At 41.5% G+C, this 16,167-nt stretch overlaps 1 protein-coding gene and 1 long non-coding RNA gene across 3 annotated transcripts in view; one reads left to right on the plus strand and one right to left on the minus strand.

Moving 5' to 3' along the window:
- The window catches only part of LOC121012883 (uncharacterized), a 12,592-nt gene extending 7,175 nt beyond the window's left edge, over positions 1–5,417 (plus strand). Inside the window, exons 2-3 of the long non-coding RNA XR_005782376.1 lie at positions 255–266; positions 5,407–5,417. This is a non-coding gene — a long non-coding RNA (uncharacterized LOC121012883). The remainder of the gene's footprint in view (positions 1–254; positions 267–5,406) is intronic.
- The window catches only part of LHFPL6 (LHFPL tetraspan subfamily member 6), a 251,789-nt gene that overhangs the window by 149,191 nt on the left and 86,431 nt on the right, over positions 1–16,167 (minus strand). The gene's annotated exons all lie outside the window — the stretch shown is intronic.

Here is a 16,167-nt window from a genome sequence, read left to right on the forward strand (position 1 = left end):
TCTCCTTCTCCTTCTCCTTCTCCTTCTCCTTCTCCTTCTCCTTCTCCTTCTCCCTCTCCTTCTTCTCCTTCTTCTCCTTCTTCTCCTCCTCTCCTTCTTCTTCTTCTTTTACTGTTTACAGCCATGGGGAAAATTAGCTCGTGACTAATGAATTTTTAATATTTGTATAGGAGTCAATCACTCATAAGCCTTCCTGCTTTGATTTCGTATTTAATCTTCTGGTATTTTGACAGTAATCCCAAAGACCGGGGAAGGAGCACACAGCTGTTTAACTTAGGGTTTATTTTCTCCACTCTCTTTACAGCATTAAGAGTGCCGGAGATGACGGTAATAGCATTATCTGATTTGATTTGAGTGGCAATCTTTTCAATTTAATAACTGATGTCAGCTTCTCTGTCATGTTGCCAAGTTTAATTCCCACTTCTACTGCGATGAATACTCTAATGAAGACACTGTCTGCTTTTAGTGCCAGTACATACTTGCAAAGCTTCGCTCTTCTGAGCTTACAATTGGAGCTTCCGCAGTGAACCGTGATAAATCAACCCCAGCTAGAGTGCCTCTCAGTTAGGAGACTAAAAAAACCACTGAACATTCGCTCTAAATTTTGGTTCCCTACGGTATATTTAACATTATAGTATCACTTTATTTTTCCAGTGTTTTACTCTACTCTTTGGTATCACTTTATTTTAGTACCACTTTCTTTTCCAGTGTTCTATTCTGTACTTTGGTAATTCTTCCCAACAACCTCACTAAAGGCAAGTAAGTGGTCTGGGTCCTAAGTAGACCTACAAAGGTTCAGTGACTGTCCTCAGGGCAGAATTATCCAATGCCCTCAAGAACCAACTGAAAATTTTGTCTCCTGGTCCACAGCTCCATTAAGATAATGGTGAAGGGCTGAGCTGAACCTGGCTACGGAGAGTTAGTCACGTCCCATTTGTTCAAGCGCTTCCAACATTTTGCACATTTTACATCCACCTACAGAACAGGGACTATCAGGGACTTTGCAATTCTAGAGAGTCATATTAGCCACTTCGGCTCCTGAAATTATTTATTTCAAAAGTTAAAGTTAAGGAGAGAAAATCGGCAGAGACTCAAAGTCTGAGTAATTGGAGTGTGGTTAGGAAATGCAAAACATAGCCCAGCTCTCAAAGCTTAGGGCTGCATGACAAAGGGATAAACAAGCCCCCAAATACCTAGTTTAAGGAAGGAAACAAAAGGGCACGGAAACACTGCCAGTGCTCTGGGCTAAGAATTTAAGGATGAAGGATACAGGAGCAAACGTCCGCAGTTTACATCTCAGGCCAGGCACAGGCGGTGCCTCTTGAATTTCCCAGCGACAGTGGCACAAACCTCCCGGCGTGAGATCCTGAGGCTTTGCCATTTCTCCAAACTGCTTAACTCCGCTACGGCTCAGAACAGCACCGGCCACTACTCTCTCCTATACTCCAGGCATGGCAACGAGGTGTTTTTCTTTTATTGCACTGTTAAAGTCATGGTGACTGTTTCTTTCCAATGACGGTCAAAGTTTGTCCTCTTCAAGAGGTTTTTGAAGAAACCATTCCAAGCCCAGCGTTCATCAGTCTGTCCCTGAATCATGGCAGCAGCCCCCTGGCTGACCTTCCTTCCTCGAACCTTCCTTCAGTATCCCTGCAGAGGACAGACCTGCTGCCCAGGACGCAGGCACCCCCCTCCCCTTTCCAATACCTGCCCTGCTGTGTACCGTCCATGAGATACAGCAGTCCGTGGCTTTATCTTCCTTCCTTCCAGAAGGGCCATGGACCTGGTCTAGCTTATCTGAACCCAAAGCTCAATTCTAGGACATTTCCTGGGTTTCTAGGGATTCGGTGTAGGCCCGAAGCTTCTGGCTACCAACTTATTCCCAAGAAAGGTCCGTCCCTGAGAAAGGAGCTGACACGGAGAATGGCAAGGAGGGGACCCATAAGTAATGACCTTGCTGTCTTTGGGTTATCCTTGAATGTCAGTGACATGAGCCAATAAATCCTCCGTTTTTGATCTGGCCAGTTTGGATTGGGTTTCTGTCACTTGCAGCTAAAAAGAGCCTGACTGATGCCCCCCCCCCCCCCCCCCCCCACAGGTCTGACAAGGCATTCTTACTTGAGAACGCTTCTAATGTGCTGCTTGTTCAAGATTCTAACAGACTTGCCTGCAAAGTACAAACTGGTCCACTCTTCCTTTCCAAACTCTCTCTCTTTACAAATGGCTCCCTTTAGAGAGGCCAGTTTCTGTCTGCCTTGACCCTTCAGGACCTGGTTCAGTGATTTCCTCAACTTCGCTACTATCTCCCTTCCTAAATAAAAGTCCTTTATATTTTTCAGGGCTGTTTTCAGAACTCAACTGATTTCTTCCTACCACTGCCCATTAATACGTTCATTCCCTGTATGCACTCATCAGGCACCCAATGATGGATTAATGGAGATACTGATTCCTCAATCAAATTACAAATTCCTTAATAAGGACCATAAATTGTACAAGGATTGTCCTCAAACCTTTTGAAATTTACTCTTACTCTTTTTGATAACTAAAAATTCCACAGATCTCTTAATATTATCTGAAATTTCAAATTGAATTAAATATGGTGACCAAAACCAAGCTCCATATCTGGTATAACATTAAATATGCATTTTTAAACTCAACTTGGACAAGAAGACTGGATTGTATCCCCAAGACCAGTGGTGCTCAAACTTCAGGGAGCATCAGAACCACCTGCAGAGCCTGGGAAAACACAGATTGGTTGGCCCTACCCCTAGAGTTGGTTTTTCAGTAGGCCTGGGGTAGGGCATGAGTATGTACACTTCTAACGCATTCCCATGACACTGAGACTCCGGTTTGAGGACCCACTTTGAGAACTATTGAGCTAGAGGCATGTTCTTTCCTCCTCCATCTTGTATTTGAAAAGAGCATGGTCGGGGTACCTGGGTGACTCAATCAGTTAAGCGTCCAATTTCAGCTCAGGTGATGATCTCATGGTTTGTGAGTTTGAGCCCCTGCTTGGGATTCTCTCTCTGCCCCTCCCCCACTCGTGAGCACATGCACGCTCTCTCTCCCGCTCTCTCAAAATAAATAAATGAACTTGAAGAAGAAGAAGAAGAAGAAGAGGAAAAAGAAGAAGAGGAGGGGGAGGAGGAGGTGGAGGACGAAGGAGAAGGAGGAGAAGAAGGAGAAGGAGGAGGAGGAGGAGGAGGAGGAGGAGGAGGAGGAGGAAGCACGGACTGGTCTTTAAGGTCTGGATCCAGAACTCCATCTCTTCCCCTCTATGACCATGCAAAGTTATGATCTGTGGCAATAGAGTGCAAAGCTCTGAGTATAAACTGTTACTCACACAGAATGGATGAGCATCCAGATCTGCCATGTTGTTGGATAACACGTTGGATAACACTGATTATGGTTAAACTCCTTACTCTCTCTAAGCATCCATCCCTAATGTGTATAATGAGACAGTTATAGAACTTGTGTTCTTACCTCACAGACAAGAGCTAAAGGTAAAGTGCTTCTCACGAGGCTCAGCACATAGTAAGGGCACGGTAAATGCTGACTGTTACTACTGGGGGTGTTATCAATGCTGTTGACAGTAGGTTGATGGTCTCCTAGTTCCCAGCCCAAGATTCTTTTCACTCAGCAATATCACTTTCAGAAAATTTTTAACTTTCAATATCTTTTAGGTGAATATACCTTTCACTACAGCACAGCCTCTAATGTTAGCCTTTCTCCTATCTCACGCTATTACTCTGTTCGATTACAATATTTGAAATTGTCTTCCTTTGAACAGCCCAGAACTTTTCCTGTCCATCACAGAATGTACTTTTTCCTTCAACTTAGTTCAATTAAAATTCAATTTTTAGAAAGTCTGTGCATTAAAGTAAATTAGATTCTGGGCCCAAAATAGCCCCATTTTCTTACCCAGTGACAAATTATTAACGGTTTTCCTACAAAATACATTTTGGCTTCCCAGAGACTCTGTCTATGGAATTCTCTCCCACAGTACCACAAATGCTATTTGTGGCAATTTCACAAAAACACAAAAACAAGAGGAAAACCAGATTCATTGTCTCCTGCTGTCTTTCATTCACTCCATGGAGTACAGGCTGGAAACTTGCTCTTCGTGTGGTCATGGAGTTTCTGAAGAGGCATCAACTATGTGTTCGGAAGCTTGACAAGAGGCTGGCCCAGGGTGAGCCAGGGCACAGAAGCATGATGCTCAGGAAAATGGGAGCCAAGAGTCAAGCAATTAACATTTTTTTCATGCTTCACTATAATTAGCCAGATCAAAGGGGACCTGGGCCTACGGATTTCAGCAGGCCGGCAGGACTCTCTGAGAACAGTTAGCAAACAGCGCTGCAGACGTTCGGTGCGACTAACCATTCACAGCAGAACTCATTTTCTTACAAATCACTCCCTTGCGAATCCTTTACCAGTTATTCCCAGTCTGAAGGTCGCACTTCAGCAGATGTTCAGGACTCACATAGTTACCCTTTCCTGAACATTTTCCTGAGTGTTTACTATGTCTTGCAGATTGCTCATGAACACCCCAAAGCAACCCTGCCAGGTGGGCTTTGTGCCTCCAAGTCACATGACTTCACCATGCCTCATTTCTAGGAAGTAGCAGGACTTGAACTCAGATCTTCCAAAAAGTCAGTGATTTGCAAACATTGTTGATCCTTAAAAGAATCTCCTGAGCTGCTTGTTGAAAATCCACATGTTACTCTCAGGGCGCCTGGATGGTTCAGTTGGTTGAGCGTCAGACTCTTGATTTTGGTTCAGGTCATGATCTCACGGTTTGTGAGTTCAAGCCCAGCATCAGGCTCCATGCTGACAGTGTGGAGTCTGCTTGGGATTCTCTGGCTCCTTTTCTCTCTGCCCCTTCCCTGTTCATGCTCTCTCTCTCTCTCTCTCTCTCTCTCTCTCTCTCAAAATAAATAAATAAATATTAAAAAAAGAAAGAAAGAAATATACGTATTACTGTAGTGGGTCTGAAATGAGGCTGGGAAACACGATCTTTAAAAAGCTCCAAGCGATTCTTATTTTCACTGAGGTTTGGTAAATCAATTGTGAAATTCAAGAGACCATTTACGGAACTTTTTATTTCATTCCAACACACCGAAAACAGAAAGTCCATCTCATGGGAGTTTTACACTTTCATGACCTATCAGTCTCTTCTAGGCTTTTCTTCAAAGACCCAGACTTACTTCTGTCATAGTCCATACACATGGCAGTCCTCTGCCCAGAATCCTGAGTGGTTCCCAACTTCACTCAGCATGATGGCCAGAATCCTTACAATGGCCTACAAGTGTCACATGATCTGGTCCACACTTACTTCTTGGACATTATCACTTCTCCACTCATTCTTCTCTAGACACATGGCCCCTTGCCATTCCACAAACACTCTAGGAACTCCTGTCTTTGCACCTTTGCATTTACTATTCCCACTGCCTGGAACACTCTTCCTGCAGAAATGCACAGGGCCAGCTTCCTCATCTGCTGTAAGCCTCTGCTTCACTGTGGCTCAGTAAGGATTGCCCTGACTTAACACTACAACTGTGCCCCACTTTGGTTAACTTCTAATACCCTGTACTTTCTGCCATGCTTACTTTTTGTTGTACACTTTCACCTTATACCATGCCACATAACTTACTTACTATGTTCATCAGTTACTCACCATCTTCCCCTCCTACAGAGTAAACACCATGAGGGGATCTTTGTCTACTGATATATCCCAAGCACCTAAAACAGTGCCTGGTATGTAGTAGGTGCTCAATAAATACACGTCGAATTAATGAATATAATGGAAACAAAACTTCACACAACACTTAACCTTACTATGTTAATGCACTCTGATCCAGTCAATCCAATTCTATTCTAATTTATTTTATTAAAGTATTGGCTACAACTCATGATTTGATCAGTAAAAATCACAGACAAAATCAAAATTCTGTTTCTTGTTTGCCAATAACTTGCTGGGTACCTACTTAAGTCAGGACCCCAATTCTCACAGTGTACCATTTGACTAGACAAATACGAAAAGTTTCCTCCAAAGGTTAAGACCATTATGATGGCTAAAAACCAGACATGATGGCAGCCCATGCGCCAATAAGAAAGATGTTAGGATGAAATCAGAAGCTTTGGCATATGAGTCCTTTGACAAAATGCTAACTTAGCTTTGAGGTACATGGCTAAGCTGTGAGAAATACACAGGTATAGTAGGCAATGCATCCTTCAGTCAGCAAGAACAACACCAACATGTTTCAAATTCTATTAATTTAGTTAAAGCAAAGAATAATGCTTTAAAACCTATAGTTTAGGGGTGCTTGGGTGGCTCGGTCGGTTAGGCATCTACCTCTTGACTTCAGCTCAGGTCATGATCTCACTGTTTTTGAGATCAGGTCCCACGCTGGGCTCTGCACTGGGTGTTCAGCCTGCTTAAATTCTCTCTCTCCCTCACCCTTTGCCCCTCTGCTGTTTATGCTCTCTCTGTCTCTCAAAAACCAAAACAAAACAAAAAAACAAAACAAAAAATCACCACATTTTGTAAATTTTCCTTTCAAAACTGTTCAAGGACAAGATTGGTTTTATTTCAGAAAAATAAATTTAGGTGAACAAATTCTGATGAACAAGATTAATAGACCCAATATTATCACCCATTATTATCTTTAGCAGTATCCTACAAGGTCTTAAGTATTCTATCTTCTTAGTTTGACTTCGTGTTTCAGAATTTACACTGGAAGCATTTCGTCACAGTATTTGCTCAGGCTGCTATGACAAAATACCACAGACTGGGTAGGTAAACAAGGGAAACACATTCTCTCATAGCTCTGGAGGCTGAAAGTCCAAGATCAAGGCACTGGCAGGTTGGGTTTCTTCTGAGGGTCCTCCCCTTGACTCATACATGGCCCTCTTCTCCCCATGTCCTCATGGGGTGGGTCTTCCCTACCTGTGGCTGTGTCCTAATTCCTCTGCCTATAAGGACACCAGTCATACTGGTTTAGAAACTACCCTGATGTCTTCATTTTAACTTCATTAGTTCTTTGAAGACCCTGGCTCCAAAAACAGTAGTCACGTTCTGAGATACTAGAGCTTAGGGCTTCAACATACGAATTTGGGGGGAACACAGTTTAGCCCACCTACTAATTCTAATGCTTACAACATGCTCAGGCATAAGCATATTATTTTACATCTTTATCTGCTGTCAAATATGCAACCAAAAGCTAAAAATACAAAACTTCACATTCAATATATGTGACATCTCCCCAAAGAAACAGCAATGAACTGTCTAATGATACAAATTACTTAATTAAAATGAGTTTTCCTACAACTAAGATTTTTAGATTTTCTCATCAACTAGGGAGAATAGAAGAACTTCTATTTTCCTTAAAACTCGAGCTTTCTTCCTAGACATTTCATTTCAGATTGGTTCACACAGACACCTTTTTTCTCCTAAACAGTCTTCTCTGGGCATTTGGTGAGAATTGAAAAGAGAAAACAACATCCACCTGAGGGAGGATCCAGGGGGAAACGGGAGGCTTAAAGTCAACCATATATAGATGTTTTGATGCCAAAACATCCCAGGAATCACTGCTATGTCCAAGTTATATATGGTAGAATCTGAATGGAATACAGTCATCAGGCACGTCTCAGTGGGATTCAGGACAAAGCAGTGTGAGAATTTTGTCAAGTCAGACATCCCCTGAGGGCCTACTACGTGCAAGGAGTTGTGCAAGACCCGAAGGGAAATTTAGTAAGACACTACTGAAGGAAGTGAGGAACGTTCCCTGGAGGAATTAAAGATTTAGTGGAGATATGAGAGCTGTCCAAAAAACTTGAGGGCTCTCAGGCAGAAGAAGGATTCAATTTATTCTCGGAGCCTCCTGAATGCAGAGTTTAATCAAGCGGTTCAAACCCTGCTTAGCCTGCTTTTGGCTAAAAGAAAGACAAACTGTCTTCCAGAACTATCCAGTGACACTGAGGTAGTGAGTTCCCTCTCACCGAATATGTTCAAACGAAAGCTTGGGGCTCCGTGGAAGGATTCAGGTGTCAGGGAGAGAATACACAACTCCCTGATGCCTTCCAAATCTGAGACTGTCCCATTAGGTTCATTCTCTCCACAGGCTTCTAGTGATGGAGTCAACAACAATAGCTACTTTTATACATTGTCTAAATAATATTTTGCCTGCAGTATAAGTAAAAATATTATCACCTATTCAATGATGCACGACCTACTATCACAAAGGAATTATCCATAACTTCTTCAGTCCTTACCAGTCACTGTAAAGGATCTGTGACACATCTCTCCCGCTATGGCCTGCCACTAAATTTCGATCAAGCCTATAATCAAGTCTGACCGTTTTGTCATGAAGGTGACCCAGACAAAATAACCCCAAGTATATCACTGCAAGAAATAGAATTAAGATAACATAGCTTCATTTTACACTGTAATCTTACACGGTACCTTCATTACAAGACCACTTGCTTGGGAACAGCGTGATGGTTTCCAATATTCAGCACTAGCTTCATGGGCTTAATATTCCTATTCTGTGACCAACGAGGCAGTTACTTGTGATTAGGGGGGGATAAGAGGCAACCGTAAAATATATTTGGATGGGGGCCCGTTGTTACAGCTGCTAATACCTTTGCCAAGTACTTAACGAGGGTTGAGGATCCTAATATACGGTGCTGAACCCAAAGCCCAACCTTGAGAACCGACCTCAGGGGTTGGAGCTCCAAATGGAAAGGGGTAAACATCTGTCAAAGTTAAGTTCCATCTGATTTCACGCTCCGATGAGCAGTGGAAACACGAATCACCTAATTTTCTACCCAGCGAGGCTAGTATGATGGTCCACTGTGAGACACGTTTCACAATCTTTTTTATTTTATTTTACTTTATTTTATTTTAATTTGTATTTTTATTCTATTCTATTTTTTTGCTCGTCACCCCTAAACTAATAAGGGCCACCACCATTCAGCAGCTTAGTCAACAGAGCTCCATCATTCTGTCGGCCCCTTAGGAGGGAAGGAAGTGTGCAGAAGAAAGCCTGGCTAGGAGAGGGGCGGGTGGGAGAGAAGGGAGGAGGTCGGATAGGGATTGAGAAAGGTGTGGAAAAAGAACGTGAGACCTCACATGTAATCTGAAGCTGAGGCAGCCATGTAATTATAAAGCTCGCTTTTCTTTCACTTGACAGCACAAGAAAAGGAGGTGAAGAGAGGCTCTTAAATGAAACATGACATTCCCTTATTAAAGTCTGATTTAGATTTTAAATGGCTTAGTGCTTTGCATTTACTTCCACACTCTGGGCTATCCACGGAGTAGGTGCTTAGTAGAAAGAGAAACTACAATTTTTACAGAACAGTAGGCATGTTTCTAAACAAACGCTTTCTTTATCAACATTTTTATGCTAGTTAAGAGCTTTTTAGATTAGCCAAGCGATAGGTGGCCACCTTTTGGTCAGCATAGATGTATCTTAGCTTCCAGGGAAAACACGCAGTATGCCTTTCATTGAAAAATGACATGATGCATAATGTGTGCAATGCATTAAGAATTTATTGCCCGTTCCTGCTGCAGTTCCTCTACTGGGGGTAGCCCACGGAAACTGCAAGTCTCTACAAGCAGTGCTCTGTGGCCCCCATGAAATTGGAGCATTGCATGCTGGGACCTGTAGCCCCCAAACGGGAGGGCAGCTGCTGTGCATTTCCCACGTGGTGAGTGGTCTGACAAGTTTCAGGGTTTACTTTCCGCCCCACAGCCAATGATGGACTTCTCCAGGGATGGACACCTCTTCTCTCCTCCCCACACCCACCTTAACCGCCCTCCCATCCCAAGGGACATTTCCTCCCAGAGTGGATATGAAATGCCCCAAATTGCTGCATCTGCTTGATAAATATTATCAATAAGATTCATAATAATGCATGATATTTATTGAACACCTTGCATATTGCCAAATATTTTATATACATCATCTACACATGACATGGATATTATTGGCCTCATTTTATAGAAGAGGAAAGTGAGGCTCGAAGAATGCAATTTACTCACAGGTACATAGCAAATAAGTCAGAGATCCAAGATCTCAGCCCAGGCCTCCGGCTCTCAGTCCAGGTCTTTCCTGAATTCCACCCTCCTTCCTCTTGTCCTTAATTTTCCTTTGTCCTTCTTATCCCTCCGCTTTCCTTCCTTTCCCTTTCTTTCTTTTTAACATCTTTACTCAGGTATAATTGACATAGAATAACCCGAATTTACTTAACATGTACAGTTTTATCAATTTTGATGCGTATACAACAGTAACAACATCACCATAATTAAGATAATAAATATATCCAGCAGCCCATCAAGCTTCTTCCTGATCCTTTAGAACTCCTCCCTGCTCCCATTCCACAATCTCCTGTCCCAGGCAACCACTAATTCTGTTTTTGTTCACTCCAGAGTAGTGTGACTTCTAATTTGATATAAATGGAATCATACAGTATACACCCTTTTTTTCCTCTAGCTTCTTTCACTTAGCATAATTATTTTGAGATCTGTCCATGCTGTCACATGTATCATCAATCCCTTCTTTTTTATTGCTACTATTCCAGTATATGCATATACCACAATTTGTTCATCCATTCACCTGTTGATGAACCTCTGGACTGTTTCCACTTCAGGGTTAGGACAAGCACTCACATACAAGTCACTGTATGAGTATATGCATTCATTTCTCTTTGGTAAAAAGCTAGGAGTGGCATGGCTGCGGAATACAGCATCTGTATGTTTAACGTTTTTAAAAAAACTTTTTTTTAATGTTTATTTATTTTTGAGACAAGAGAGAGACAGAGTTGAGCAGGGGTGGCACAGAGAGAGAGGAGGCACAGGATCCGAAGCAGGCTCCAGGGTCTGAGCTGTCAGAGCAGAGCCCAACATGGGGCTCAAACTCACAAGCCATGAGATCATGACCCGAGCCGAAGTTGGACGCTTAACCGACTGAGCTACCCAGGCTCCCCTTGTATGCTTAACTTTTTGAGAAGCCGCCAAGTTGTTTTCCCAAGTGGCTGTACCATTTTGCATTGCCAGCAGCAGAGCGTGAGAGCTTTGGTTCATCCACATTCTCACTAACACTAGGTATGGGAGGCTTCTTAACTTTATTCATTCTGATGGGTGCCCAATGATATATTATTGTGGTTTTAATGTACACTGCTCTCATGACAAATGATGTTGAACATCTTTCATGTGCCTATTTGCTACTTATATATCTTCTTTGTTGAAACATTTTGCCCATTTTTAATTGCATTGTTTTTATCTTATCCTTGAGTTTTGAGTGTTTTTAAACATTTTGGATACAAGTCCTTTATTGGATGCACAATTTGCAAATATTTTCTCCCAGTGTATTTCAAAGAAGAGATGTTCTTAATTTTGACAAAGTCAGATTTAGTCATTTTTTGTGTTTATGGATCATGCTTTTTTTTTTTTAATTTTTTTTCAACATTTATTTATTTTTGGGACAGAGAGAGACAGAGCATGAACGGGCGAGGGGCAGAGAGAGAGAGGGAGACACAGAATCTAACCGACTGCGCCACCCAGGCGCCCCTGGATCATGCTTTTGATGTTGTAGCCAAGAAATCTTAGCCTAAGACAAGGTCACAAGTATTTCTTCCTGTGTTTTCTCCTAGAGGCTTTATAGTTTGGGGTTTTACATTTAGGAATACAGTATGTCTGGGGTTAATTCTGAGTTGTGGGCTGAAGTTCTTGATTGCATATGTATTTTTTGATTATTTTATTTCACTATTCTATATTTGACTATTTAAAATGTTTTCTTTTTGACTGTTTAAAAGTATCTTTCTCTTCCAATTCTATTATCAATTCTTTTTCTTCAGGAATGCCAAGGTGATCAATAAAGAAGAGATTGTAAAATAAAGACAGCATCAACCAGACAATATTAAAGTAACAACTGACGAATTCTCAGACATCGAACAGGCTCTGTGAGAGGAACCCACTCCCGCACAGAGCATCCTGAGAGAAGGCTGAGCCCACTCAATTGCCCATCTGCTGGGGATCCAGTAAATGTGCACGGTCCTGCACATTTACAGGATCTCTGCAATCAAAGCGTCTCACCGGAGGCTGAAAAACTAAAGGTAATATCCGTTAAAGGCAGAGTTCAATCTATCGAATGATACATTCTGAGCAGTGCTGGTTTACAAGTAACGTTTCTCCAGTTTCTTTTATCTTTGTTTTATTTTTCCCTCCAATTTTAAGACCCCTTTTTACAGGACACTTTTTTTCCCCCCAGAAATGCTACTTTTGCCTGGGGCAACCTGAACTGGAAATGTCTATAGTAACTGCCAAGAGCACTGTTTTGTCTCTTCCCAGGGGTAGGTCACTAAAGACTCAAAATCTAGAAGAAACTATTTTTTCTGTTCCTCCAGGATTCTATTTTTAGCACTGCGGGGTGGCCATGGTGGGCACCTGGGAAACTATTTTTTTACAGGGCCTGAAATCAATGGATCTGTACCTTAAATTCTTCACCAAACCCTATGTTAATCAAGATATCAGCATGTATCTTTCCAGAAAAAAAGTAAAGGAAAAAAAAAGGAAAAAAAAAAAGACTGAATGGGGGAGAAGGTAACAAGTTAGGGGTCAGAGAATTTAGTTGAAAGTAAGTATTCTTTACAGACAGTGATAACTTTTCTTCCTGGGTGGAAAATTTTAAGTAAAACAAAACAAAACAAAAAAATAGTGAAAGAGAAAAACAGCAATTTAAAATACTGAATTTAAGGGCACCTGGGTAGCTCAGTCAGTTAAGCTCTTGGTTTAGGATCAGGTCATGATATTGTTCGTGGATTTGAGCCCCGCAATGGGCTTTGAGCGGGCAGCATGGAGCCTGCCTGGGATTCTCCCTTTCTCCCTCTCTCTGCCCCTTCCCTGCTTGCTCTCTCTCTCTCTCAAAGTAAATAAATTAACATTTTTCAAATAAGAATAAAATACTGGGGGTGCCTGGGTGGCGCAGTCGGTTAAGCGTCCGACTTCAGCCAGGTCACGATCTCGCGGTCCGTGAGTTCGAGCCCCGCGTCGGGCTCTGGGCTGATGGCTCAGAGCCTGGAGCCAGTTTCCGATTCTGTGTCTCCCTCTCTCTCTGCTCCTCCCCCGTTCATGCTCTGTCTCTCTCTGTCCCAAAAATAAATAAACGTTGAAAAAAAAAAAAAGAATAAAATATTCAATTTACATCTGAAATTAAATTACTGGAACTGATATCCTTGATTATTATTTTTAAAATATTTTCTCATAAAGTATTACAAATATACAAAAAATCATGGTTATTTTAAGTCATGGACAATATAATGAGCATTTCTCTATCCACTTAACAATTTATTAATCTTAACATTTTACTAAATTTGTTTATTTCTTAATATAATACTATAATAATCATTCTTGATTAAAAATTTACAAATAAGAATAAACTGCAAGGCAGGAAAAATATACTTCCTCCCATTTTCTACACGCATTGGTAATCAATCATGGCACTCTTTGTTTCTAACTGCTATCAATTGATTAAAATTGGTTCCAAAAAAAAAAAAAAAAGGAAAGAAAAAAAATGTAATCCCCATTCCTGACACATGAATAAGAGGCATGAACAAAGGGTTCAACCTAAAGACAGGGAAAAATTGAACTTTCTAGACCAATTAGCTTGACTTTATGAATAATTACAGAAATTTTGCTTTATGAAAAATGAAGAACCTCAAGCCGTGTTATTTTCTTTCTGTGAAAAATGCAAAGTATTTAATGAAAAGACAAAGGTTAAGAAAGTAATGAAAACTATTCTTGTGTCTGAATTTTAGTAATGTTTAAGAATCAATCACTAATTTAAAGTCTAGTTTTCTCTGGATCGATGGTTATGTGGAAAAGGTATTTGCTATCTATTTTTCTGTGCTCCATAGTAAGATTTCCCCTACCGTTGGGTATCTGCCTCATGGAACAAAAAAAGGTGCAGAGCCGTCCTGAGAAATGCTTCTCGATAATACCAATGACTTAGGGTCCCTTCCTGCATTGTCCTTTGTAACTTCCTATCGTTCCCTCACTATTTTCCAGCACCTTCTGGAGCACATACCTGCTAAATTTCTCACCCAACCCAACCAATGCCTGCGGGTTCTCTGACAGTTTCCTTCTCCAGACAAGGGGTTCATAGGACTCTCCCCGAGACCATATACTCATACCTATCGCTTTCCGGTTCAGAAGTGGGATGAGTAGTTAAGATGTTTTTTATTGGACGACATAAGAAATCCTAAGATTCAATCTTTAAATGTTCATCTATGACTCCAATAACTCCCCGATTCTTACTTTCTCCTTCATGCTCAATGCCCTGGCTTCATGTAACCTCTCATCTCACCCTAACTCCTCCATCCTTGTGACCTCTGCTTCCCTGCCTGAACACCAAGCTGTCCCTGTCATGGTATGTAAAATATGGAAGAGAGAAAATTTCTCTCTGTCATCAGTTACAAAATGATTAAGCCAAGCGTATCCTCCTCTATTTTACTCTGTGAAGTTGTTTTTGGAAAATATTCATATCTTCTGACTGCTCTTCTATTCTAAAAACAGGTAGAGTGGCTTGACTGGGCTGGGACGTCTGGAATCTGGAAGACGATAATCTGGAAGAAATAAGAATGCAGGCTCTCTTCCTGACAGTTTTGTTCTGGGAACTATCTCTTGCCTTGACAGGGTTTGGATGTCAGGCAGGAGTGGGAGAGGCCCACCCAGTCGTGTGCTACATTGTTCTGCCTTTCATTTCTCTGCTGTTGGCCACTAGACAAACCACATTCATCAGGACTTGGGGCCAGGGGCGCTTGCGTGGCTCATTTGGCTAAGTGACCAACTCTTGATTTCAGCTCAGGTCATGATCAGTTCATGAGATCTAGCCCCACATCAGGCCTTTGCTGATAGCTTGGAGCCTGCTTGGGGTTCTCTCTCTCTCCCTCCCTCTCTCTCTCTCTCCCTCTCTCTCTGCCTCTTCCCCTGCTCTCGCTCTTACTCTCTCTTAAAAACAAACAAACAAACATTAAGGGAAAAAAGAAAGCCTATGGCCCAAATGTGCTGGGTACTATTAGAGAAAAATATCCTCATTGGTTACTGACCTTGCCCCCCTGGTTCCCATTTCCTTCCTTTGGAAGCTCAAAGATCATTTTTTTGAATAATAGTAAATAAGCTTAAAATTTTGCTAACTGGAAATAGTGGTTGGGAGAGTGTTTGTCCTAGATTAGGTTTCTTCCAGTTGGAAGTAGAAGGAAATGATACATTTGGTCACTCTTTTCTTCTAATCAGCAAGGTAATTTTCTCAGCCCCCATCGTTCTTACTCCCAAATTGGTATCACCTTCTACACACAGTCCTGTTTCTCAGGTGTATTTCTATTCTACATCTTCCAGTGGCCTTCTTTATTTGAATCTCTCAAAATCATCTTTGGAAGGCTTAAGGGCCAAAAGTACCTAAAGATAGAGGGGCACCTGGGTGGCTCAGTTAGGTAAGCATCCAATTCTTGATTTCGGCTTGATTTTGGCTCAGGGCATGATCTCACAATTCGTGAGTTCGAGCCCCGAGTCAGGCTCCGTGCTAACAGCACAGAATCTGCTTGGGATTCTCTCTCCCTCCCTCTCTGCCCCTTCTTCCTGCTTCTCTCTCTAGAAATAAATAAATAAACTTAAAAAATAAAGATAGACAATTCTGAGAGCAAAGAAATAAGCATACATGTTCTCATGTTCTCTTGGATGCTTAGAAAGCTGGTTCATGGGGAAATGTGAAAATGAGGAAGATAAACTGTACTTTATTGAGTGCCTACTATGTGCCAGGCACTGTAGCAGCTTTCATGTTACCATATTTATCCTTCACAATAATGCTATGAAGTATTATTTCCATGCTACAGGTGGGAAACTTAACTTTTAGAGACACTCAATTTCATTACCCAAGGTAATAAATCTTCTTAGTCAAGATCTAAATCCAGAGCCTAGGATCCTGGTCCTTGTGATCACAACATGTAATGTGACCCCCATTACCTTGGATGCCTTTCTCCAACTGCACTCAGAAAGTATTTATTATGTGTTTTATGATTCCTACCAAACTGGTATATTGTGGGATAAATAATATATACAGTTTAGTCCTGCCCTCAACAGTTTTAGTGTGAATATATTCCATTACTTTCAAT

This window comes from Herpailurus yagouaroundi, unplaced genomic scaffold (assembly GCF_014898765.1).
Source record: "Herpailurus yagouaroundi ecotype Mexico unplaced genomic scaffold, PumYag 197, whole genome shotgun sequence".
Classification (NCBI taxonomy): domain Eukaryota; kingdom Metazoa; phylum Chordata; class Mammalia; order Carnivora; family Felidae; genus Herpailurus; species Herpailurus yagouaroundi.